Consider the following 25,000-nt stretch of genomic DNA (forward strand, 5'->3'; position numbering starts at 1 on the left):
CGTAAAATTACACCACCAATCACATGAACACACACTTTTGGTTTGAACCCCCCAAAAATGTACATACACGCATTTTTAACAACAACACTCAACCAGACATATGCTGGAGTTTTATTACCCAACATGCTATTTGCATTCAAAATTTCAATGACTCACTAGGCGCTGCGAATCGCACCAATTATCGCAGTTGGCCGCGTTCTTCATCGATACACGAACCGAGTGATCCACCGCCAACGGTTGTTTTTACAATCGTCTAATGACTTACACAATTACAAGTAATTTTCCACATAGTACAAAGTGAGTTATATCACATAACTCACTTTATACTCTGGACATCTGGCGCATAAGCACCAGCCCGGTTATATACTTATATATTTTACATACAAGTATACAACCAGTACACCACACTATTACCATTTTCCTGATACACCACTTAGTATCAAACGGATGTATAGTGTGTCAACATAATATTAACTACGTACCATTCAGCGATTTTCATTGTGTTGGCTAGACACTTGAGTAATTTACTACTATCGCTTCACGTACAAAACAACTTGCGACTTTTTTGCTAAATATATAGCAAAGTCCAAGTTCTCTCTGATGATCCTTCCGCAGGTTCACCTACGGAAACCTTGTTACGACTTTTACTTCCTCTAGATAAAACTTCTCAGGGTTTCTCCCAGTCGCCCCTTGCGAGGTAACCGGTCCTAACTCTTTGAAATACTATCCAATCGGTAGTAGCGACGGGCGGTGTGTACAAAGGGCAGAGACGTATTCAACACGAGTTGATGACTCGCGCTTACGAGGAATTCCTCTTTCATGAGCAATTATTACAAGGCTCAATCCAAAGTACGACAGCGATTTCCAAGATTCCCCACCCATCTCAGAGCAGGCACTCGTTGTCACTGCCATTGTAGCGCACGTGCAGCCCAGAACATCGAAGGGCATCACAGACCTGTTATTGCCACGCTTCCCCCGGCTTAACTCCGGTTGTCTCTTTAAGATTGAACACGACAAAGTGCCCGTAATCAATTAAAGACCGTGGTCTCGCTCGTTACCGGAATTAACCTGACAGATCACTCCACCAACTAAGAACGGCCATGCACCACCAATCATCGTATCATGAAAGATCTCTCAGTCTGTCAATCCTGTCAATGTCTGGACCTGGTGAGTTTCCCCGTGTTGAGTCAAATTAAGCCGCAGGCTCCACTCCTGGTGGTGCCATTCCGTCAATTTCGTTCAAATTTTATACTTGCGTACGCACTCTCCCCACGACCAAAACACTTGATTTCTCTGAGGGCCCAACCTGGATAGTTCCGGACTAATCCCATGTTGGCATCGTTTACTGTATAGAACTAGGACGGTATCTGATCGTCTTCGAACCTCTAACTTTCGTTCTTGATTAATGAAAACACTCTTGGCGAATGCTTTCGCATTAGTTAGTCTTTGATGGGTCTAAGAATTTCACCCCTCGCCATCAAGTACTAACGCCCTCAAATGTTCCTTTTAATCCTAGACCATATTGGTCAACAACCAACAGTTGATTTGGTCAACATAATCGTTCCATGCTATTACATTCAAGCTTACGCCTGCTTTGAGCACTGTGCTTTATTCAAGGCACATTTCGCAAGTGACCACACACAAGAATTCAATCTCACATGCGGATCTCGCGAGAAAAAAACCCCTCAACAACCAAACACAATATCATTCGCTTGTCAAAGAGCTTTTGTAATCCAACTACGAGCGCTTTAACCGCAACAATTTTGATATACACTACTGGAGCTGGAATTACCGCGGCTGCTGGCACCAGACTTGCCCTCCAGTAGCTACTCATTGAAGGTTATAGATTGCATTCATTCCGATAGTGAACCAATAATGGTCTACTCCGGTATTTCTCGTCACTACCTCCCAAAGTCTGGATTGGGTAATTTGCGCGCCTGCTGCCTTCCTTAGATGTGGTAGCCGTTTCTCAGGCTCCCTCTCCGGAATCGAACCCTGATCCCCCGTTACCCGTTACCACCTTGGTGAGCCAATACCTCACCAACTAGTTGATAGGGCAGAAACTCGATCGGACTATCGACAATTTAATGTTCGATATGCACAGTTATTATGAGTCATCATATTCTGCAACATCCCCCATTTTACTGAAGGAGTACAGAGTTGGTTGAGTCTAATAAATGCTCCCACTCCACAACAGAATGAGATTTGCTATGTATTAGCTCTAGATTTACCACAGTTATCCATGGCTGATATGACCGAACAGACAATAACTGATTTACTGAGCGCTTCGCAGTTTCATCTTTATATGATGTGAACTTAGACTTGCATGGCTTAGTCTTTGAGACGAGCATATGACCACTGGCAGAATCAACCAGATCACAATATTATTCCACATATATTTTCACATACATTTTCACATGTGTGGATATTTCCCCCATCAACAACTAACATCTCTCTCTCCTCTAATTCTCCAACACACACAACAATCACTCAGGATGATGGGTGGGACATTATGCACAACAACCACCCAAAACATCCACTTATTCCACCACCACACGTATTATACATGCATATATAGGCATTTCTCACACACACATCACCATGCCTATTTCACCTTTGTCTGCTTTCGAGACACTATTAAAGTAATAATTACTGCGTTCAGATATTTCTCCGCAATACATCAAACCATCACTTCGATAGCTTATACATTTTGCGTAAGATTACGTCAGTTAGTAATACATTACTTGTTCATATTTTGTGTTTACCTCACACATAATAGCACCACCATTAGTCGAAACGTATAAATAATTTTGGGTTCCCTGCTATTGTTCACACTAACAACAATCTATCACCACTACTCTCACTCACTCAATCATTTCACGCAAAACACCTACAACCAACTAAAGCTACCGTACACACCTTGCTCAACTTTCTCACAACTTCACACACTCACACCATCTCCACCATGATTTGCACATAATATGATACAGAGTTAAGGTATCTCTGACACGTCCTCAAACATGTCCAACCACTATCGTATTCATATCAAGGAATTACACCAGACATCAAATGTCAACATACACCCAAAATTACGGCAAAATCATTTTTCACTACTACAATCTTACAAAAAACTCCCAATATCACACAAAACTTCAACCTCCACTCTAACAACAATTCATCCTCGACAATTCCCCCTTTCACACACACACACACTACTCAACTATAATCTTTTACACAAATTTACCTGTTAGTTAAAATCAACATAGAGAACCCTCTTTAACCATACACCGCAATATTAGCCAAAATTCCAATCCAATCTCTCTACACATTTCTCCCAACTTTCCACATAATACAACACAATCACAACACAACATCTCTATTTCCCACAATTTTACCCAAATTCGAATTCGCTAACATCTACAATGTACAATCTCCACAATATTCAGCATTGGTTATGTATCAACCTAATACAAATTTCGTAGTTGACTCAGCAACCCGAGGAACCAGGCACAACCTCACCCACACACTCTACCTACTCTGTAAGGCCAACCCCCGCCCCCCAAGAGGACTTTGCCACCAGGTTTTCACCATTGGCTAACACAACCACACTAACCATTGCACTACACATCCCTACTATACCATCATACAGTCTACACAATCATTATTCTTCCATTTTTATCAGACACCAAATCATAACTATTCAACTCACTAATGGCTCGACTTGGTAATCTTGCGTTACCCCATTAGGAACAAATGGAACTTTTTCAGAATCTTCCATTTTCTAGCCGAACTTTAATATATTTCTATTATCAAAGTAATATACATGTACCATTAGTATATCACAAAAATATTACTTGAAAATTAATATTCTGTTTTATTGTTTTATTATTAATTAATTTATAAAAAATATAATTAAAATAATATTAAATAATGCTTTAATTGTATAATAATTAAAGAAAAAAATATGGTGCCATTTATAAAAAATTTAATAAAAAAAGTGCCATTTATAAAAAATTTAATATAAAAAGTGCCATTTATAAAAAATTTATAAAAAGTGCCATTTATAAAAAATTTATAAAAAGTGCCATTTATAAAAAATTTAATATAAAAAGTGCCATTTATAAAAAATTTATAAAAAGTGCCATTTATAAAAAATTTAATATAAAAAGTGCCATTTATAAAAAATTTATAAAAAGTGCCATTTATAAAAAATTTAATATAAAAAGTGCCATTTATAAAAAATTTATAAACGTTGCCATTTATAAAAAATTTATAAACGTTGCCATTTATAAAAAATTTAATTTAAAAAATTGCCATTTATAAAAAATTTAATATTATAAAAAGTGCCATTTATAAAAAATTTAATATTATAAAAAGTGCCATTTATAAAAAATTTATAAAAAGTGCCATTTATAAAAAATTTAATATAAAAAGTGCCATTTATAAAAAATTTAATATAAAAAGTGCCATTTATAAAAAATTTATAAACGCTGCCATTTATAAAAAATTTAATTTAAAAAATTGCCATTTATAAAAAATTTATAAAAAGTGCCATTTATAAAAAATTTAATATAAAAAGTGCCATTTATAAAAAGTGCCATTTATAAAAAATTTATAAAAAGTGCCATTTATAAAAAATTTAATATAAAAAGTGCCATTTATAAAAAGTGCCATTTATAAAAAATTTATAAAAAGTGCCATTTATAAAAAATTTAATATAAAAAGTGCCATTTATAAAAAGTGCCATTTTTAAAAAATTTATAAAAAGTGCCATTTATAAAAAATTTAATATTATAAAAAGTGCCATTTATAAAAAATTTAATATAAAAAGTGCCATTTATAAAAAATTTATAAACGCTGCCATTTATAAAAAATTTAATTTATAAAATTTGCCATTTATAAAAAATTTGATTTACATTCTCTGCCATTTTTAAAAAATTTATAAAAAGTGCCATTTTTAAAAAATTTATAAAAAGTGCCATTTATAAAAAATTTAATATTATAAAAAGTGCCATTTATAAAAAATTTAATATAAAAAGTGCCATTTATAAAAAATTTAATATAAAAAGTGCCATTTATAAAAAATTTAATTTATAAAATTTGCCATTTATAAAAAATTTGATTTACATTCTCTGCCATTTATAAAAAATTTAATATAAAAAGTGCCATTTATAAAAAATATAATTATAAACGTTGCCATTTATAAAAAATTTAATTTTATAAACGTTGCCATTGGAGAAAAACGAAAGTCATATAACGTTTCATTTTATATCCGTATTTTTATTATTATTCTATTACAAAATTATTATACATAAATCATTTTTATAATAATCTTATTATGATAACAAAAAATGCATTCCATTCTTTATATGAATAGTATATTCCCTTAAATTTGTCCAATTTACATAGGGTACCCTAAAAAAATTTTTCTTTTGAAAGCGTATATTTTTATTACCCGATATATTTAATATAGAATCATAAAAACCATAATACACGTAAAATAAACCAATTTATTTTTATATGACCGCGCATCCCATGTAGTATATTGGTGATATTTTATTTTACAAATGTGTTACGTACTTTAAATTCAGTATAAAATTACAAAATAATTTTATTTAGTAAATATATTATTTTTGGCATTTTTTATAAACTTTTAATAACAAAAATAACCGATTTATTTTTATCGTCTGTTTATAATTGCACATTTTATTCTTTTTTTATATGAAGAAATTATTTTTATTTCAAAATACTATACAAAAATATTTTTTATATTTATTTACATAACATACTAAAAGCACAATAAAAATAAACTACTATTGTAATTTTTACAAGAATAACTATATTGAGTAAAAAAATATAATGAACATATATATATACTTATATATATTTTTATGGATAATAAAATCATATTTTTATTTTATTTAAATATCAAGTTTGTTAGTTTATACAATTACAATTTATGATATTTATCTATTCATATAACAAGTAGTTTTTTTAATTTATCGTTTAAACTTATAATAATTGTATTTTAGTTTTATTGCTAATTATTTATAGTTTTTTTACTATAAAACACATTTAAATTTTTATATTATGATAGTTTAAAGTTATTTTACAATGCATTTGACAACATACTTAGAGTGGCTTATTTTTTTATGATTAATATGAATGTATACCTAGAAATTATGTTTAAGTATGCATGTTTTTATATACATATATAATAGTAATTCAAAAATCCAAATAATCGCAATTTATGATTAAATAATGATAATAAACCTTTACATTTGTATAATAGAAGACAATATTTTAAAGTTACACTACTTTTATCGGTTACAGAGAAAAAAATCAGTGCCATGTCTTTCGGGGTTAGATTATTATATTACGTGAGAATTTTGATCAAGTAATGAATACAAATGGCACAAATAAATTATATCTATTATATAAAATCATTTTAATTGCCATTTATATATCAGTTGAAGCCATAAAGACCATTAAATGTTTTAATTAGTCGCTAGGATGATATTTGCAATGGAACTTGAAAATATAGCTGAGCCGGCCGAAAGTGACGTTTTTGTTGCGTTACCCCATTAGGAACAAATGGAACTTTTTCAGAATCTTCCATTTTCTAGCCGAACTTTAATATATTTCTATTATCAAAGTAATATACATGTACCATTAGTATATCACAAAAATATTACTTGAAAATTAATATTCAGTTTTATTGTTTTATTATTAATTAATTTATACAAAATATAATTAAAATAATATTAAATAATGTATCATTTGTATAATAATTAAAGAAAAAAATACATTGCCATTTATGAAAAATTTATAAACGCTGCCATTTATAAAAAATTTTACATTCTCTGCCATTTATAAAAAATTTAATATAAAAAATTTATAAAAAGTGCCATTTATAAAAAATTTATAAAAAGTGCCATTTATAAAAAATTTATAAACGTTGCCATTTATAAAAAATTTAATATAAAAAGTGCCATTTATAAAAAATTTTCTAAAAAACCCATATAGAATTATAGCAGAGCCGGCCGAAAGTGACGTTTTTATTGCGTTACCCCATTAGGGAGCAATGGCAAAAAAATTTTCTAAAAAACCCATATAAAATTATAGCAGAGCCGGCCGAAAGTGACGTTTTTGTTGCGTTACCCCATTAGGGAGCAATGGCAAAAAAATTTTCTAAAAAACCCATATAAAATTATAGCAGAGCCGGCCGAAAGTGACGTTTTTGTTGCGTTACCCCATTAGGAACCAATGGCAGAAAATTACAATTTTGCGGCTTGTCACATATTTTTCTATTTTACGCCCCTCCCTTATAACTGCTTGTGCACGAGGATTTTCGAGCACCCCCGGATTCGGGCCGTCCCTCCGAATCCACCCTGGTTTCCTCACTCCGACACCCAGGAACTGACGACTATTTATAAACGTTCCTGGGGCATATCCCCTCGTTAGTCACCCTGAACCTTCTAAGTCCTCATATAATATCTAAGTGCCATTTTCTTAAAGGTACTTGTATATATTATTCCTGAACCTTCTAAGTCCTCATACATATATATCCAGTGCCATTTACTCCTAATGGGGTAACGCAATGATATTATGTATTTCACCTGCCCTCATATATATATATTATACTCGAACCTTCTAAGTCCTCATATAATATCTAAGTGCCATTTTCTTAAAGGTACTGTATATATTATACGTGAACCTTCTAAGTCCTCATACAGTATACATTTTGTGCCATTTTATATAAAAGGTACTTTATATATATTATACTTGAACCTTCTAAGTCCTCATACAGTATACATTTTGTGCCATTTTATATAAGGTACTATATATATTATACGTGAACCTTCAAGTCCTCATACATTATATATTTTGTGCCATTTACTCCTAATGGGGTAACGCATTGATACTATGTATTTCACCTGCCCTCATATATATTATACCTGAACCTAAGTCCTCATACAGTATATATTTTGTGCCATTTTATATAAAAGGTACTTTATATATATTATACGCGAACCTTCTAAGTCCTCATACAGTATATATCTTGTGCCATTTTATATAAAAGGTACTTTATATATATTATACGTGAACTTTCTAAGTCCTCATATAGTATATATCTTGTGCCATTTTATATAAAAGGTACTTTATATATATTATACTTGAACCTTCTAAGTCCTCATACAGTATACATTTTGTGCCATTTTATATAAGGTACTATATATATTATACGTGAACCTTCAAGTCCTCATACATTATATATTTTGTGCCATTTACTCCTAATGGGGTAACGCATTGATACTATGTATTTCACCTGCCCTCATATATATTATACCTGAACCTAAGTCCTCACACAGTATATATTTTGTGCCATTTTATATAAAAGGTACTTTATATATATTATACGTGAACCTTAAAGTCCTCATACAGTATATATTTTGTGCCATTTTATATAAAAGGTACTATATATATATTATACGTGAACCTTCTAAGTCCTCATACAGTATACATTTTGTGCCATTTTATATAAGGTACTATATATATTATACGTGAACCTTCAAGTCCTCATACATTATATATTTTGTGCCATTTACTCCTAATGGGGTAACGCATTGATACTATGTATTTCACCTGCCCTCATATATATTATACCTGAACCTAAGTCCTCATACAGTATATATTTTGTGCCATTTTATATAAAAGGTACTATATATATTATACGTGAACCTTCAAGTCCTCATACATTATATATTTTGTGCCATTTACTCCTAATGGGGTAACGCATTGATACTATGTATTTCACCTGCCCTCATATATATTATACCTGAACCTAAGTCCTCACACAGTATATATTTTGTGCCATTTTATATAAAAGGTACTTTATATATATTATACGTGAACCTTCAAGTCCTCATACAGTATACATTTTGTGCCATTTTATATAAAAGGTACTTTATATATATTATACTTGAACCTTCTAAGTCCTCATACAGTATACATTTTGTGCCATTTTATATAAGGTACTATATATATTATACGTGAACCTTCAAGTCCTCATACATTATATATTTTGTGCCATTTACTCCTAATGGGGTAACGCATTGATACTATGTATTTCACCTGCCCTCATATATATTATACCTGACCTAAGTCCTCATACAGTATATATTTTGTGCATTTTATATAAAAGGTACTTTATATATATTATACGCGAACCTTCTAAGTCCTCATACAGTATATATCTTGTGCCATTTTATATAAAAGGTACTTTATATATATTATACGTGAACTTTCTAAGTCCTCATATAGTATATATCTTGTGCCATTTTATATAAAAGGTACTTTATATATATTATACCTTGAACCTTCTAAGTCCTCATACAGTATACATTTTGTGCCATTTTATATAAGGGTACTATATATATTATACGTGAACCTTCAAGTCCTCATACATTATATATTTTGTGCCATTTACTCCTAATGGGGTAACGCAATTGATACTATGTATTTCACCTGCCCTCATATATATTATACCTGAACCTAAGTCCTCACACAGTATATATTTTGTGCCATTTTATATAAAAGGTACTTTATATATATTATACGTGAACCTTAAAGTCCTCATACAGTATATATTTTGTGCCATTTATATAAAAGGTACTATATATATATTATACGTGAACCTTCTAAGTCCTCATACAGTATACATTTTGTGCCATTTTATATAAGGTACTTTATATATTATACGTGAACCTTCAAGTCCTCATACATTATATATTTTGTGCCATTTACTCCTAATGGGGTAACGCATTGATACTATGTATTTCACCTGCCCTCATATATATTATACCTGAACCTAAGTCCTCATACAGTATTATTTTGTGCCATTTTATATAAAAGGTACTATATATATTATACGTGAACCTTCAAGTCCTCATACATTATATATTTTGTGCCATTTACTCCTAATGGGGTAACGCATTGATACTATGTATTTCACCTGCCCTCATATATATTATACCTGAACCTAAGTCCTCACACAGTATATATTTTGTGCCATTTTATATAAAAGGTACTTTATATATATTATACGTGAACCTTCAAGTCCTCATACAGTATACATTTTGTGCCATTTTATATAAAAGGTACTTATATATATTATACTTGAACCTTCTAAGTCCTCATACAGTATACATTTTGTGCCATTTTATATAAGGTACTATATATATTATACGTGAACCCTTCAAGTCCTCATACATTATATATTTTGTGCATTTACTCCTAATGGGGTAACGCATTGATACTATGTATTTCACCTGCCCTCATATTATATTATACCTGAACCTAAGTTCCTCATACAGTATATATTTTGTGCCATTTTATATAAAAGGTACTTATTATATATTATACGCGAACCTTCTAAGTCCTCATACAGTATATATCTTGTGCCATTTTATATAAAAGGTACTTTATATATATTATACGTGAACTTTCTAAGTCCTCATATAGTATATATCTTGTGCCATTTTATATAAAAGGTACTTTATATATATTATACTTGAACCTTCTAAGTCCTCATACAGTATACATTTTGTGCCATTTATATAAGGTACTATATATATTATACGTGAACCTTCAAGTCCTCATACATTATATATTTTGTGCCATTTACTCCTAATGGGGTAACGCATTGATACTATGTATTTCACCTGCCCTCATATATATTATACCTGAACCTAAGTCCTCACACAGTATATATTTTGTGCCATTTAATATAAAAGGTACTTATATATATATTATACGTGAACCTTAAAGTCCTCATACAGTAATATTTTGTGCCATTTTATATAAAAGGTACTATATATATATTATACGTGAACCTTAAAGTCCTCATACATTATTATATCCAGTGCCATTTATTCCTAATGGGGTAACGCAATGATATTATGTATTTCACCTGCCCTCATATATATATATTATACTCGAACCTTCTAAGTCCTCATATAATATCTAAGTGCCATTTTCCTTAAAGGTACTTTATATATATTATACGTGAACCTTAAAGTCCTCATACAGTATATATTTTGTGCCATTTTATATAAAAGGTACTTTATTATATATTATACTTGAACCTTCTAAGTCCTCATTACAGTATACATTTTGTGCCATTTTATATAAGGTACTATATATATTATACGTGAACCTTCAAGTCCTCATACATTATATATTTTGTGCCATTTACTCCTAATGGGGTAACGCATTGATACTATGTATTTCACCTGCCCTCATATATATTATACCTGAACCTAAGTCCTCATACAGTATATATTTTGTGCCATTTTATATAAAAGGTACTTTATATATATTATACGTGAACCTTAAAGTCCTCATACAGTATATATTTTGTGCCATTTTATATAAAAGGTACTTATATATATTATACGTGAACTTTCTAAGTCCTCATATAGTATATATCATATGCCATTTTACATAAAAGCTTATATTATACGTCAACACAAGTCCTCATACAGTATATATCTGCCATTTATTCCTAATGGGGTAACGCAATGTTTTTTGCATTGCGTTACTTATGAAAATATATATATATATGATCAAGTTCCATTTTTTAAAAGGACTTTTCACTCTCAATTAAATGGCATTTCTTCTCTCCAAAAGAGGTTTTTCAACCTCGCGTCTAACATGTCGCACACACTTTCAAAGTATAATACGCACATTTAAACGCACAGTCGTGCATCACAGGATGAACCTCAGAGCCTCGTGGCTTCATGTCCACTCGAACTCTTACAGTACCTTGATGACTGCATGTCGTATTCATGCTACTGGTAACCCAACCCATGCATTCTCACTACGGTGTTTTTCGACCACTACCCGTTTATCATGATAGTAGGTAAAAGTCCGCTTGGAGCACCACTGATCACTCCCCGAAAAGAGAGTCAGCGTAATCGTTCACTGCTCGGTTGGAATCTATCACTGTTTCAGACTGGTTTCTGGCTTAGAGGCTTTCAGCCATTATCCAGCGGATGACAGCTTTGCATCTCTGGCATATCAGCCAAATGCTTCACCGTTTATCCGGTCCTGCGGGTCCTCTCGTACTAAACAGGACTACTGTCACAGCGCTATCGAGACGGTAGGGTAAAACTAACCTGTCTCACGACGGTCTAAACCCAGCTCACGTTCCCTGTTGGTGGGTGAACAATCCAACACTTTGAGTATGCTGCTACCCAATGATAGGAAGAGCCGACATCGAAGGATCAAAAAGCGACGTCGCTATGGACGCTTGGCCGCCACAAGCCAGTTATCCCTGTGGTAACTTTTCTGACACCCCTGTCCCCAAACTCTGGGTGATCAAGGGATCGATAGGCCACACTTTCGTGGTTCGTATTCGTACTGAAAATCGGAATCAAGCGAGCTTTTGCCCTTTTGCTCTACCCGTGGTTTCTGTCCACGGTGAGCTCGCCTTTGGACACCCTCGTTGCATTTTTAAGGATGTACCGCCCCAGTCAAACTCCCCATCTGATTATGTCATCGGCGATGGGTCAACAGATCTGTCTGTCTTATAGCCACGAATCCACCCATCCTGCCTTTTCAGCAGGAATGGATATTTCCCGTGTTACCGACTTAGTGTGAAAACAATGAAGGTAGTGGTATTTCACCGTCGACTGACACAAGCCAATCTCCCACTTATTCTACACCCCTCATGTCTTCTCACAAAATCAAACTAGAGTCAAGCTCAACAGGGTCTTCTTTCCCCGCCGTCTCAGTCAAGCCCGTTCCCTTGACTGTGGTTTCGCTGGATGGTAGGTAGGGACAGTGGGAATCTCGTTGATCCATTCATGCGCGTCACTAATTAGATGACGAGGCATTTGGCTACCTTACAAGAGTCATAGTTACTCCCGCCGTTTACCCGTGCTTGGTTGCGTCTCCGCACTTTGACATTCAGAGCACTGGGCAGAAATCACATTGCGTCAACACCCCTTAAGGCCATCGCAATGCTTTGTTTTAATTAAACAGTCGGATTCCCCATGTTAGTAACAGTTCTAAGCAGACCGATGCTTGCCACTCGTAAAGAACTCCACCGGCTGATATCTAACCAACTGCATGCAACCACCACAATAAAGCAACAGCACACACAACCGACCAATCAACCAATTCCAAAGTTCACACAGGCATTCCAGGGCCAGCGTTTGTTTCACCAAACTTATCCATATGATGCACACGCTTTTACACACACACACCAATACACACAAGTCCCGTTCAACACCCACTAACCTAGGCAATACTAGCTCGATTGGCCCGGTCCTTAGAGCCAATCCTTTTCCCAAAGTTACGGATCCATTTTGCCGACTTCCCTTACCTACATTGTTCCAGTGCCAGAGGCTGCACACCTAGGAGACCTGATGCGGATTCGGTACGGACGAGCGTGAAATTTAGCCACTCCCTCGGATTTTCAAGGGTTGATACCTATACTGCGGACATTGCAAAAATTGCCATGCTCTTCCAGGCTTTTTACCTCATCTCCGAATGACTCGATTCCAAGGTACAATTTGGCCTGTTATACAGAAAAGATAATTCTCCCCGCCATAGACATCAACGTCTCCGAGATTGTTTGCGTTACCGCTAAGCAACCCACAAACACCAACACATTATCAATAAAGGCAACATGCAGCGCCAAGGATTGCGTCTCCAACGCCCGGTTCAGGAATATTAACCTGATTCCCTTTCGCGGATTCCGACCCATTTACACCGTACAACCATGCATTGCTACACAGCCGTACAAACAAGTCAGCATTGTAATAGCCCTTAGGCAACCGCTTAGGACCGACTAACTCACGTCCAACTGCTGTTCACGTGAAACCCTTCTCCACTTCGGCCTAAAAGGTTTTTACTCACTTTTATCATTGCTACTACCACCAAGATCTACACCAACGGCAGCTCCATACAAGTTCACACTTTGTACTTTATTGCTACCGTTGCGCCCTTCTACCCTTTACCAAACATTTCTAGTAGTAAAGGATGAGCATCGGTCACACGATTCAGCGCCATTCATTTTCAGGGCCGGTCGATTCGGCAGGTGAGTTGTTAGACATTCCTTAGCGGATTCCTACTTTCAGGGCCACCGCCCTGCTGTCTTTATCGACCGACTCCTTTTGTGGTATCTATCAACGTGTCGTTTGGCACCTTAGCTCAACTCTCGGTTCATCCCGCATCGCCAGTTCTGCTTACCAAAAATGGCCCACTTGAGACACAAACATTCACACACACAATTTCACTCAAGTTACAAATCATGCTACTCACCGGTTGGTAGTTTGAGAATAGGTCGAGAGTAATATATCCCCGATTCCTCTAATCATTCGCTCTACCCGATGAAACTGTCTCACACATGTCTCAGCGATCCTGAGGGATATTTCGAAGGGAACCAGCTACTAGATAGTTCGATTAGTCTATCGCCCCTATACGCAAGTCTAACGATCGATTTGCACGTCAGAATCGCTTCGAGCCTCCACCAGAGTTTCCTCTGGCTTCACCCTGCTCACGTATAGTTCACCATCTTTCGGGTCCAGTACCTAGAGCTCCAACTCGATCAAAACATGGTTAGTCAAGACCGGCCGATGATGCGCCATCAAACCATTTTCACAGTTTAACAGATCTCATCTCTCGCTTTCACTACGCCGTCGGGTTTTCCACCCTCCAACTTGCTCTAGATTCTGCCTCCTTGGTCCGTGTTTCAAGACGGGTCGGAAGGTTAGGTATCTCGTCAGATACTAGCACTAGTTGCTATTCCACCACACAATATAAATATACGTGTAATCACACCGCAATCAACGTACATAATCGCATGGTCTACAGCCGACCGAAGTAAATCATCAGCCACTAACGCTTCCCCACATTACATATTAGTATATGTGATTGATTGCATCCACGCAACAGCAATCCCCAAAACAACTGTCAGGGTCTTGTTGAAGCCACTCTACACGCATTTCTACGCGTAGATAAAGAACAATTGCACCACATGTAATACCAATAGACCTGACGCATCCAGTACAGCTAATGACCTAATATCTACCAATAACAAGTCACTCACACCGCAACTCGTCGACAAATATCAAAGTCACCATTATAACAAGATCACGACACTGCCTTCCGCTTCCCCGTAAGCGGTTTCACGTACTTTTAACTCTCTTTTCAGAGTTCTTTTCAACTTTCCCTCACAGTACTTGTTCGCTATCGGTTTCGTGTCCATATTTAGCCTTGGGTGGAGTTTACCACCTACTTTAGGTTGCAATCCCAAACAACCCGACTCTAGGAATTGGCCACATACCCAACTTTGTTCAATCACACACAGGACTATCACCTTCTATGGCACCTCAACCCGGAGGACTTTGATCAAACGTCGCTGGTAGTAGACCTATCCATACCGTTACATTTCGTCCTGTCCATGGTCCAGGAAGATTCAACGATGGGCTTTTCCCACTTCACTCGCAGTTACTGAGGGAATCACTGTTGTTTTCTTTTCCTCCGCTTACTGATATGCTTAAGTTCAGCGGGTAGTCTTGCCTGAGTTGAGGTTATCAAGTCAATCTCTATATACATTACACGCTAATCTCCCAACAATTACAAAACAACGTCTTTGTCCAAAGCCGTGTTCCCCAACTGTTATCTCTTATAAAAATATTACAAGTGTAGGACAGATCAACAGTATACATACACAATTGGTCCCCTCCAATGCTATCAAATACACACAATATCCAACAAACTTCAAAGAGTACCACTGTTGCACTTTAGTAGAGTAACCGTAAAATTACACCACCAATCACATGAACACACACTTTTGGTTTGAACCCCCCAAAAATGTACATACACGCATTTTTAACAACAACACTCAACCAGACATATGCTGGAGTTTTATTACCCAACATGCTATTTGCATTCAAAATTTCAATGACTCACTAGGCGCTGCGAATCGCACCAATTATCGCAGTTGGCCGCGTTCTTCATCGATACACGAACCGAGTGATCCACCGCCAACGGTTGTTTTTACAATCGTCTAATGACTTACACAATTACAAGTAATTTTCCACATAGTACAAAGTGAGTTATATCACATAACTCACTTTATACTCTGGACATCTGGCGCATAAGCACCAGCCCGGTTATATACTTATATATTTTACATACAAGTATACAACCAGTACACCACACTATTACCATTTTCCTGATACACCACTTAGTATCAAACGGATGTATAGTGTGTCAACATAATATTAACTACGTACCATTCAGCGATTTTCATTGTGTTGGCTAGACACTTGAGTAATTTACTACTATCGCTTCACGTACAAAACAACTTGCGACTTTTTTGCTAAATATATAGCAAAGTCCAAGTTCTCTCTGATGATCCTTCCGCAGGTTCACCTACGGAAACCTTGTTACGACTTTTACTTCCTCTAGATAAAACTTCTCAGGGTTTCTCCCAGTCGCCCCTTGCGAGGTAACCGGTCCTAACTCTTTGAAATACTATCCAATCGGTAGTAGCGACGGGCGGTGTGTACAAAGGGCAGAGACGTATTCAACACGAGTTGATGACTCGCGCTTACGAGGAATTCCTCTTTCATGAGCAATTATTACAAGGCTCAATCCAAAGTACGACAGCGATTTCCAAGATTCCCCACCCATCTCAGAGCAGGCACTCGTTGTCACTGCCATTGTAGCGCACGTGCAGCCCAGAACATCGAAGGGCATCACAGACCTGTTATTGCCACGCTTCCCCCGGCTTAACTCCGGTTGTCTCTTTAAGATTGAACACGACAAAGTGCCCGTAATCAATTAAAGACCGTGGTCTCGCTCGTTACCGGAATTAACCTGACAGATCACTCCACCAACTAAGAACGGCCATGCACCACCAATCATCGTATCATGAAAGATCTCTCAGTCTGTCAATCCTGTCAATGTCTGGACCTGGTGAGTTTCCCCGTGTTGAGTCAAATTAAGCCGCAGGCTCCACTCCTGGTGGTGCCATTCCGTCAATTTCGTTCAAATTTTATACTTGCGTACGCACTCTCCCCACGACCAAAACACTTGATTTCTCTGAGGGCCCAACCTGGATAGTTCCGGACTAATCCCATGTTGGCATCGTTTACTGTATAGAACTAGGACGGTATCTGATCGTCTTCGAACCTCTAACTTTCGTTCTTGATTAATGAAAACACTCTTGGCGAATGCTTTCGCATTAGTTAGTCTTTGATGGGTCTAAGAATTTCACCCCTCGCCATCAAGTACTAACGCCCTCAAATGTTCCTTTTAATCCTAGACCATATTGGTCAACAACCAACAGTTGATTTGGTCAACATAATCGTTCCATGCTATTACATTCAAGCTTACGCCTGCTTTGAGCACTGTGCTTTATTCAAGGCACATTTCGCAAGTGACCACACACAAGAATTCAATCTCACATGCGGATCTCGCGAGAAAAAAACCCCTCAACAACCAAACACAATATCATTCGCTTGTCAAAGAGCTTTTGTAATCCAACTACGAGCGCTTTAACCGCAACAATTTTGATATACACTACTGGAGCTGGAATTACCGCGGCTGCTGGCACCAGACTTGCCCTCCAGTAGCTACTCATTGAAGGTTATAGATTGCATTCATTCCGATAGTGAACCAATAATGGTCTACTCCGGTATTTCTCGTCACTACCTCCCAAAGTCTGGATTGGGTAATTTGCGCGCCTGCTGCCTTCCTTAGATGTGGTAGCCGTTTCTCAGGCTCCCTCTCCGGAATCGAACCCTGATCCCCCGTTACCCGTTACCACCTTGGTGAGCCAATACCTCACCAACTAGTTGATAGGGCAGAAACTCGATCGGACTATCGACAATTTAATGTTCGATATGCACAGTTATTATGAGTCATCATATTCTGCAACATCCCCCATTTTACTGAAGGAGTACAGAGTTGGTTGAGTCTAATAAATGCTCCCACTCCACAACAGAATGAGATTTGCTATGTATTAGCTCTAGATTTACCACAGTTATCCATGGCTGATATGACCGAACAGACAATAACTGATTTACTGAGCGCTTCGCAGTTTCATCTTTATATGATGTGAACTTAGACTTGCATGGCTTAGTCTTTGAGACGAGCATATGACCACTGGCAGAATCAACCAGATCACAATATTATTCCACATATATTTTCACATACATTTTCACATGTGTGGATATTTCCCCCATCAACAACTAACATCTCTCTCTCCTCTAATTCTCCAACACACACAACAATCACTCAGGATGATGGGTGGGACATTATGCACAACAACCACCCAAAACATCCACTTATTCCACCACCACACGTATTATACATGCATATATAGGCATTTCTCACACACACATCACCATGCCTATTTCACCTTTGTCTGCTTTCGAGACACTATTAAAGTAATAATTACTGCGTTCAGATATTTCTCCGCAATACATCAAACCATCACTTCGATAGCTTATACATTTTGCGTAAGATTACGTCAGTTAGTAATACATTACTTGTTCATATTTTGTGTTTACCTCACACATAATAGCACCACCATTAGTCGAAACGTATAAATAATTTTGGGTTCCCTGCTATTGTTCACACTAACAACAATCTATCACCACTACTCTCACTCACTCAATCATTTCACGCAAAACACCTACAACCAACTAAAGCTACCGTACACACCTTGCTCAACTTTCTCACAACTTCACACACTCACACCATCTCCACCATGATTTGCACATAATATGATACAGAGTTAAGGTATCTCTGACACGTCCTCAAACATGTCCAACCACTATCGTATTCATATCAAGGAATTACACCAGACATCAAATGTCAACATACACCCAAAATTACGGCAAAATCATTTTTCACTACTACAATCTTACAAAAAACTCCCAATATCACACAAAACTTCAACCTCCACTCTAACAACAATTCATCCTCGACAATTCCCCCTTTCACACACACACACACTACTCAACTATAATCTTTTACACAAATTTACCTGTTAGTTAAAATCAACATAGAGAACCCTCTTTAACCATACACCGCAATATTAGCCAAAATTCCAATCCAATCTCTCTACACATTTCTCCCAACTTTCCACATAATACAACACAATCACAACACAACATCTCTATTTCCCACAATTTTACCCAAATTCGAATTCGCTAACATCTACAATGTACAATCTCCACAATATTCAGCATTGGTTATGTATCAACCTAATACAAATTTCGTAGTTGACTCAGCAACCCGAGGAACCAGGCACAACCTCACCCACACACTCTACCTACTCTGTAAGGCCAACCCCCGCCCCCCAAGAGGACTTTGCCACCAGGTTTTCACCATTGGCTAACACAACCACACTAACCATTGCACTACACATCCCTACTATACCATCATACAGTCTACACAATCATTATTCTTCCATTTTTATCAGACACCAAATCATAACTATTCAACTCACTAATGGCTCGACTTGGTAATCTTGCGTTACCCCATTAGGAACAAATGGAACTTTTTCAGAATCTTCCATTTTCTAGCCGAACTTTAATATATTTCTATTATCAAAGTAATATACATGTACCATTAGTATATCACAAAAATATTACTTGAAAATTAATATTCTGTTTTATTGTTTTATTATTAATTAATTTATAAAAAATATAATTAAAATAATATTAAATAATGCTTTAATTGTATAATAATTAAAGAAAAAAATATGGTGCCATTTATAAAAAATTTAATAAAAAAAGTGCCATTTATAAAAAATTTAATATAAAAAGTGCCATTTATAAAAAATTTATAAAAAGTGCCATTTATAAAAAATTTATAAAAAGTGCCATTTATAAAAAATTTAATATAAAAAGTGCCATTTATAAAAAATTTATAAAAATTGCCATTTATAAAAAATTTAATATTATAAAAAGTGCCATTTATAAAAAATTTAATATTATAAAAAGTGCCATTTATAAAAAATTTATAAAAAGTGCCATTTATAAAAAATTTAATATAAAAAGTGCCATTTATAAAAAATTTAATATAAAAAGTGCCATTTATAAAAAATTTATAAACGCTGCCATTTATAAAAAATTTAATTTAAAAAATTGCCATTTATAAAAAATTTATAAAAAGTGCCATTTATAAAAAATTTAATATAAAAAGTGCCATTTATAAAAAGTGCCATTTATAAAAAATTTATAAAAAGTGCCATTTATAAAAAATTTAATATAAAAAGTGCCATTTATAAAAAGTGCCATTTATAAAAAATTTATAAAAAGTGCCATTTATAAAAAATTTAATATAAAAAGTGCCATTTATAAAAAGTGCCATTTTTAAAAAATTTATAAAAAGTGCCATTTATAAAAAATTTAATATTATAAAAAGTGCCATTTATAAAAAATTTAATATAAAAAGTGCCATTTATAAAAAATTTATAAACGCTGCCATTTATAAAAAATTTAATTTATAAAATTTGCCATTTATAAAAAATTTGATTTACATTCTCTGCCATTTTTAAAAAATTTATAAAAAGTGCCATTTTTAAAAAATTTATAAAAAGTGCCATTTATAAAAAATTTAATATTATAAAAAGTGCCATTTATAAAAAATTTAATATAAAAAGTGCCATTTATAAAAAATTTAATATAAAAAGTGCCATTTATAAAAAATTTAATTTATAAAATTTGCCATTTATAAAAAATTTGATTTACATTCTCTGCCATTTATAAAAAATTTAATATTATAAAAAGTGCCATTTATAAAAAATATAATTATAAACGTTGCCATTTATAAAAAATTTAATTTTATAAACGTTGCCATTGGAGAAAAACGAAAGTCATATAACGTTTCATTTTATATCCGTATTTTTATTATTATTCTATTACAAAATTATTATACATAAATCATTTTTATAATAATCTTATTATGATAACAAAAAATGCATTCCATTCTTTATATGAATAGTATATTCCCTTAAATTTGTCCAATTTACATAGGGTACCCTAAAAAAATTTTTCTTTTGAAAGCGTATATTTTTATTACCCGATATATTTAATATAGAATCATAAAAACCATAATACACGTAAAATAAACCAATTTATTTTTATATGACCGCGCATCCCATGTAGTATATTGGTGATATTTTATTTTACAAATGTGTTACGTACTTTAAATTCAGTATAAAATTACAAAATAATTTTATTTAGTAAATATATTATTTTTGGCATTTTTTATAAACTTTTAATAACAAAAATAACCGATTTATTTTTATCGTCTGTTTATAATTGCACATTTTATTCTTTTTTTATATGAAGAAATTATTTTTATTTCAAAATACTATACAAAAATATTTTTTATATTTATTTACATAACATACTAAAAGCACAATAAAAATAAACTACTATTGTAATTTTTACAAGAATAACTATATTGAGTAAAAAAATATAATGAACATATATATATACTTATATATATTTTTATGGATAATAAAATCATATTTTTATTTTATTTAAATATCAAGTTTGTTAGTTTATACAATTACAATTTATGATATTTATCTATTCATATAACAAGTAGTTTTTTTAATTTATCGTTTAAACTTATAATAATTGTATTTTAGTTTTATTGCTAATTATTTATAGTTTTTTTACTATAAAACACATTTAAATTTTTATATTATGATAGTTTAAAGTTATTTTACAATGCATTTGACAACATACTTAGAGTGGCTTATTTTTTTATGATTAATATGAATGTATACCTAGAAATTATGTTTAAGTATGCATGTTTTTATATACATATATAATAGTAATTCAAAAATCCAAATAATCGCAATTTATGATTAAATAATGATAATAAACCTTTACATTTGTATAATAGAAGACAATATTTTAAAGTTACACTACTTTTATCGGTTACAGAGAAAAAAATCAGTGCCATGTCTTTCGGGGTTAGATTATTATATTACGTGAGAATTTTGATCAAGTAATGAATACAAATGGCACAAATAAATTATATCTATTATATAAAATCATTTTAATTGCCATTTATATATCAGTTGAAGCCATAAAGACCATTAAATGTTTTAATTAGTCGCTAGGATGATATTTGCAATGGAACTTGAAAATATAGCTGAGCCGGCCGAAAGTGACGTTTTTGTTGCGTTACCCCATTAGGAACAAATGGAACTTTTTCAGAATCTTCCATTTTCTAGCCGAACTTTAATATATTTCTATTATCAAAGTAATATACATGTACCATTAGTATATCACAAAAATATTACTTGAAAATTAATATTCAGTTTTATTGTTTTATTATTAATTAATTTATACAAAATATAATTAAAATAATATTAAATAATGTATCATTTGTATAATAATTAAAGAAAAAAATACATTGCCATTTATGAAAAATTTATAAACGCTGCCATTTATAAAAAATTTTACATTCTCTGCCATTTATAAAAAATTTAATATAAAAAATTTATAAAAAGTGCCATTTATAAAAAATTTATAAAAAGTGCCATTTATAAAAAATTTATAAACGTTGCCATTTATAAAAAATTTAATATAAAAAGTGCCATTTATAAAAAATTTTCTAAAAAACCCATATAGAATTATAGCAGAGCCGGCCGAAAGTGACGTTTTTATTGCGTTACCCCATTAGGGAGCAATGGCAAAAAAATTTTCTAAAAAACCCATATAAAATTATAGCAGAGCCGGCCGAAAGTGACGTTTTTGTTGCGTTACCCCATTAGGGAGCAATGGCAAAAAAATTTTCTAAAAAACCCATATAAAATTATAGCAGAGCCGGCCGAAAGTGACGTTTTTGTTGCGTTACCCCATTAGGAACCAATGGCAGAAAATTACAATTTTGCGGCTTGTCACATATTTTTCTATTTTACGCCCCTCCCTTATAACTGCTTGTGCACGAGGATTTTCGAGCACCCCCGGATTCGGGCCGTCCCTCCGAATCCACCCTGGTTTCCTCACTCCGACACCCAGGAACTGACGACTATTTATAAACGTTCCTGGGGCATATCCCCTCGTTAGTCACCCTGAACCTTCTAAGTCCTCATATAATATCTAAGTGCCATTTTCTTAAAGGTACTTGTATATATTATTCCTGAACCTTCTAAGTCCTCATACATATATATCCAGTGCCATTTACTCCTAATGGGGTAACGCAATGATATTATGTATTTCACCTGCCCTCATATATATATATTATACTCGAACCTTCTAAGTCCTCATATAATATCTAAGTGCCATTTTCTTAAAGGTACTGTATATATTATACGTGAACCTTCTAAGTCCTCATACAGTATACATTTTGTGCCATTTTATATAAAAGGTACTATATATATATTATACGTGAACCTTCTAAGTCCTCATACAGTATACATTTTGTGCCATTTTATATAAGGTACTATATATATTATACGTGAACCTTCAAGTCCTCATACATTATATATTTTGTGCCATTTACTCCTAATGGGGTAACGCATTGATACTATGTATTTCACCTGCCCTCATATATATTATACCTGAACCTAAGTCCTCATACAGTATATATTTTGTGCCATTTTATATAAAAGGTACTATATATATTATACGTGAACCTTCAAGTCCTCATACATTATATATTTTGTGCCATTTACTCCTAATGGGGTAACGCATTGATACTATGTATTTCACCTGCCCTCATATATATTATACCTGAACCTAAGTCCTCACACAGTATATATTTTGTGCCATTTTATATAAAAGGTACTTTATATATATTATACGTGAACCTTCAAGTCCTCATACAGTATACATTTTGTGCCATTTTATATAAAAGGTACTTTATATATATTATACTTGAACCTTCTAAGTCCTCATACAGTATACATTTTGTGCCATTTTATATAAGGTACTATATATATTATACGTGAACCTTCAAGTCCTCATACATTATATATTTTGTGCCATTTACTCCTAATGGGGTAACGCATTGATACTATGTATTTCACCTGCCCTCATATATATTATACCTGAACCTAAGTCCTCATACAGTATATATTTTGTGCCATTTTATATAAAAGGTACTTTATATATATTATACGCGAACCTTCTAAGTCCTCATACAGTATATATCTTGTGCCATTTTATATAAAAGGTACTATATATATATTATACGTGAACCTTAAAGTCCTCATACATTATATATCCAGTGCCATTTATTCCTAATGGGGTAACGCAATGATATTATGTATTTCACCTGCCCTCATATATATATATTATACTCGAACCTTCTAAGTCCTCATATAATATCTAAGTGCCATTTTCTTAAAGGTACTTTATATATATTATACGTGAACCTTAAAGTCCTCATACAGTATACATTTTGTGCCATTTTATATAAAAGGTACTATATATATATTATACGTGAACCTTCTAAGTCCTCATACAGTATACATTTTGTGCCATTTTATATAAGGTACTATATATATTATACGTGAACCTTCAAGTCCTCATACATTATATATTTTGTGCCATTTACTCCTAATGGGGTAACGCATTGATACTATGTATTTCACCTGCCCTCATATATATTATACCTGAACCTAAGTCCTCATACAGTATATATTTTGTGCCATTTTATATAAAAGGTACTTTATATATATTATACGCGAACCTTCTAAGTCCTCATACAGTATATATCTTGTGCCATTTTATATAAAAGGTACTATATATATATTATACGTGAACCTTAAAGTCCTCATACATTATATATCCAGTGCCATTTATTCCTAATGGGGTAACGCAATGATATTATGTATTTCACCTGCCCTCATATATATATATTATACTCGAACCTTCTAAGTCCTCATATAATATCTAAGTGCCATTTTCTTAAAGGTACTTTATATATATTATACGTGAAC

At 33.6% G+C, this 25,000-nt stretch overlaps 3 non-coding genes across 3 annotated transcripts; all 3 read right to left on the bottom strand.

Moving 5' to 3' along the window:
* Positions 1–82: 82 nt before the first annotated feature.
* On the bottom strand, positions 83–239 carry LOC139225386 (5.8S ribosomal RNA). Its single transcript, XR_011587093.1, has one exon. It is a non-coding gene; the product is annotated as a 5.8S ribosomal RNA (ribosomal RNA).
* An 11,518-nt stretch (positions 240–11,757) lies between these two features.
* LOC139225384 (28S ribosomal RNA) lies at positions 11,758–15,605 on the bottom strand. Its single transcript, XR_011587091.1, has one exon. It is a non-coding gene; the product is annotated as a 28S ribosomal RNA (ribosomal RNA).
* Positions 15,606–15,910: 305 nt separating this feature from the next.
* LOC139225387 (5.8S ribosomal RNA) lies at positions 15,911–16,067 on the bottom strand. The gene has a single exon (XR_011587094.1). It is a non-coding gene; the product is annotated as a 5.8S ribosomal RNA (ribosomal RNA).
* Positions 16,068–25,000: the final 8,933 nt, after the last annotated feature.

This window comes from Pempheris klunzingeri, unplaced genomic scaffold (assembly GCF_042242105.1).
Source record: "Pempheris klunzingeri isolate RE-2024b unplaced genomic scaffold, fPemKlu1.hap1 Scaffold_147, whole genome shotgun sequence".
NCBI lineage: Eukaryota > Metazoa > Chordata > Actinopteri > Acropomatiformes > Pempheridae > Pempheris > Pempheris klunzingeri.